This window comes from Physella acuta, unplaced genomic scaffold (assembly GCF_028476545.2).
Source record: "Physella acuta isolate Inbredline_101_S28 unplaced genomic scaffold, ASM2847654v3 ptg001397l, whole genome shotgun sequence".
NCBI lineage: Eukaryota > Metazoa > Mollusca > Gastropoda > Physidae > Physella > Physella acuta.
This window is the reverse complement of record NW_026732912.1, coordinates 120765-124421: the sequence shown is the minus strand read 5'-3', so window position 1 is coordinate 124421 and position 3657 is coordinate 120765. Positions and strand designations below refer to the sequence as shown.

Below are 3657 nucleotides of genomic sequence, written 5' to 3'. Positions count from 1 at the left end.
AAAATATACACATTGTCGCTCTCTTTGTACTAACAATTATTTAATCAATTGTGTTTTAATCAACATTATGTTTAATTATTTTATTTTGAAATAGTTATTAATTTTATCTTAATTTAATTCCAATAATAAAAACTTTACTATTATTTTATTTTAATTGGTTATATATTTTTCAATAGCAACATGTTTAGCTAGTTATTTAAGTAAACTTATTAAAAACATTTTGGATCCCTTAACGGGACAAATTAAAATTGTAAAAAAGAGAGGTGTGGTAGGTCTGCAATACATTCAGATATACCAGGGGTCGGCAACCTTTTGAAGCGGAAGAGCCAAAAGTTACAATTTTCAAAATTTCCCTGGTTTTAAAGAGCCACTAACATTTTTTTTATTTCAAATATTATTTTTATTAAGATTGTTAGTATTTGTTCAAGGAGCTGGAGAGCCGCATCTTGATATCAAAAGAGCCGCATGCGGCTCTCGAGCCGCAGGTTGCCTACCCCTGAGATATACATACCTTACCTTACCTTAGTCCTCTTTGCTCCTTATGGAGCATAGGGCCTCCACCATTTCCTTCCATTTCTTCCTATCCTCGGCTATTAATTTTGACATCTCCCAAGACATCCCTATTGGCTTCAGTTCTTCAAGAAGACTCCGCCTCCAGGTCTGTCTTGGGCGCCCTCTCTTCCGCTTTCCCTGGGGGTTCCACTCAAGCGCTTGGCGTGTAACATTTGTGTGAGCCTTTCGCAGTGTGTGACCCACCCAGCGCCACTTCCTCCTTCTTATTTGCACACCTATAGGCTCCTGCCTAGCTTTCCTCCATAGTTCCAAGTTCGGCACTTTGTCCTGCCATCTCAGCTTCAGTATCTGTCTAAGGCATCTATTCATGAAGGTCTGTATCTTTGCTGTGCTTGCCTTGGAGACTCTCCATGTCTCTGCTCCATTCAGCAGAACTGCCTTGACATTAGAGTTAAATATCCTAATTTTTGTGGTAATGGAGATGGCCGAACTTTTCCATATGGGTCGCAGGACTGTGAAAGCGCAGCGGGCTTTATTAACTCTAGCGCGTATGTCCTCCTCTGTGCCTCCCGTTTTGCTGATCTTGCTGCCAAGGTAGACAAACTCTTGCACATCATTTACCTGTCTTCCGTCTATTGACACTGGAGCCTCCTGTTTATTGTTAATTCTCATCATTTCCGTCTTTTCTTTGTTGATCTTCAGACCTACGCGCTGCGAGATGGCTCCTAATGCATCAACTTTTTCCTGCATGTCCTGTAGCCTGTGCGAGAGTAAGGCAAGATCATCTGCAAACTCCAGATCTTCTAGTTTCCCTGTGAGTGTCCACTGAATACCTTTTCCAGAACTGGCATAGGCTGTGCGTGTCACCCTTTTGAGATATACATAAAGATGTTTAAAAAGGAAGAATGTTTGATCTGTTGTGTACTCGACATAACATACCAGCTGCTTATAATAATTAAAACATTTTTTTTTTTTTTTTTTTTTTTTTTTTCAGCTCTACTTAAAAGCTTAAACCCCCTCAACCCACCACGACTATGAAAAAACAAATCCATTGAATCACCTTTGAATTACACATTTGCATTTTCAGGTTTAAAAATAAGATTGTAATTCGACGTTTTGTATTAGTTCTTTTTATAAGCAAACCATCTTAAATGAATTTAAGTAGGCTACACGTAAGAAAGAAGTATTACTATTGTAAATCTGTATCAGTCCTCACAAAACGATGATGGAAACTGTAATACTTAAGCGAACATGGCAAGGCAAACTGACGCTGTACATTACATGTCTGAGGCAAAAAAAAAATGTCAAAAGGGACAATCATTCACTATAACTTTCAAATATATTACAATTAATTAAAAGGTTAAGGTTACCTTAATTAACTTATGTTGAACTGTGTAGCAATAACCAATCGCTAAAATTTTTCGAGTGACGCCACAACCTCGAGTCTGGTGCAGAGGCGTTGCACCCTTACCGGCGCCCGGGGACAAACTTTTAATTTGCAACCTCCCCCCCCCCCACCTCAAACTTTCTATTTGCACCCCCCTCCCCATATATTTTTTTTATATTTGTAATGCAAAATTGCTGCTACAATGAGATTTTAATTTGTTTTTTCCAACCCACTTTGGCGCCCCCTAAGGTCGGCGCCCGGGAACATATGCAGACCCCCCCCCCCCCCACTCCTCGCTACGACACTGGTCTGGTGCTGCTAACGAAAATAAACCATTACGTCATAATCCCTTTGTTTATCTACTTCTACAAAAAATATTTTTTTATATTTACCACTCCTCGTGTTACCAGACTGGAAATAAACAATGGGTAAAGTTACCCTTGTACGAGCATGCAGGCTTTCCTTAGAAACAAGAGACACCACACAAACAAAGCCTTGTCTAAAAATAGAAAATTATCCAGTTTCTTACAGGCATATCTTCGAAAAAAGTCTACCCCCCCTCCCCCAGACGAAATAAAATTTATATACAAAATGTATACTTTTATATTTTTATACTTTTAACAACGTCCCGTGACTTCCTGTTGGGTCGCCAGAAACAGTGCTGTGTAAAGGGCATAATATAGCACCGATTCTAGCCGGAAAAAGATATGCATGCGCAATGGCGATGTTTTCGATGGTACTGCGCATGCGTGTGTTTTCAAACAAACCGCAGAATTATAACCCTCTCCCTAACCCTAGCCCTAACCCTAACCCTCGCGCAGCTATTAAGGCCATTGCGCATGCGCAGAACTATTGTGTTTCTTGTCTTCAGCCGAAACAATCTTTTTTCCGAGTAGTCACTTCGTATTTAGTAATTATACACACTCCACCATTCAAATCATGTAATACATCATTTGATATTGAGCCTTATACTGTGTTTTAATAATGTACATTATTTTATGTATGTTCTCTCGTTGATTAACTGGCGATTGAAAAAGAAAAGATGGTTAATGAAAAAACATATAATTATATGCCGATTTAATAGAACCCAATTTACTACCCAGACGATATGATGCATGCAACGCATGCTTTTTTTTTAAATTTAACGCGCTATCTAATAGGTATTGTTAAATTGTACTTTAGCGAAAATATTACTTTAATGAGCAACACCCAAATATCAGATTCGTATTAGAAAAAAAAAGGAAATAGCCCCCAGTGAGGATTGAACTCACGACCACTGGTTTACAAGACCAGTGCTCTAGCCACTGAGCTATGGAGGCTTAGTTGTCTGAAATAATAAATTCCGTTTGTACACTAATACCATATACAAATATTGTTCATTTGATTTAGTTGGAAATGTGCCGAAATAAAATGTAGATTTAAAACCTGAACTTTAATTGAATTCGTTGTTGAATAATTAAGGTAAACTTTAAGGATAATCCTCTATACTGCTTTATTTTGAACTCAGATTTTGTTTTATGTAAATGTTATATGATAAAGTAAAACTAAAACCTTAACACTCCCCACATGCGTGTAGTATGAGCTATGTGTTAAGTACACAGAAACAGCCTATTGTCATCGAGTATCCGCTAATCTCATTCAAACAATTTTATTATCGTTTTTAAACTTGTAAACTAGAATAGAAATATTTTTTTTCAGTACTAGTTTGGTTTACTTTTGGATTGCTTTATTTTTTAAAATAGTTTTTTTCATCAAGT

At 37.5% G+C, this 3657-nt stretch overlaps 1 non-coding gene across 1 annotated transcript; it reads right to left on the bottom strand.

The window, feature by feature from the left end:
* Positions 1 to 3146: 3146 nt before the first annotated feature.
* On the bottom strand, positions 3147 to 3219 carry Trnat-ugu (transfer RNA threonine (anticodon UGU)). The gene has a single exon. It is a non-coding gene; the product is annotated as a tRNA-Thr (tRNA).
* Positions 3220 to 3657: the final 438 nt, after the last annotated feature.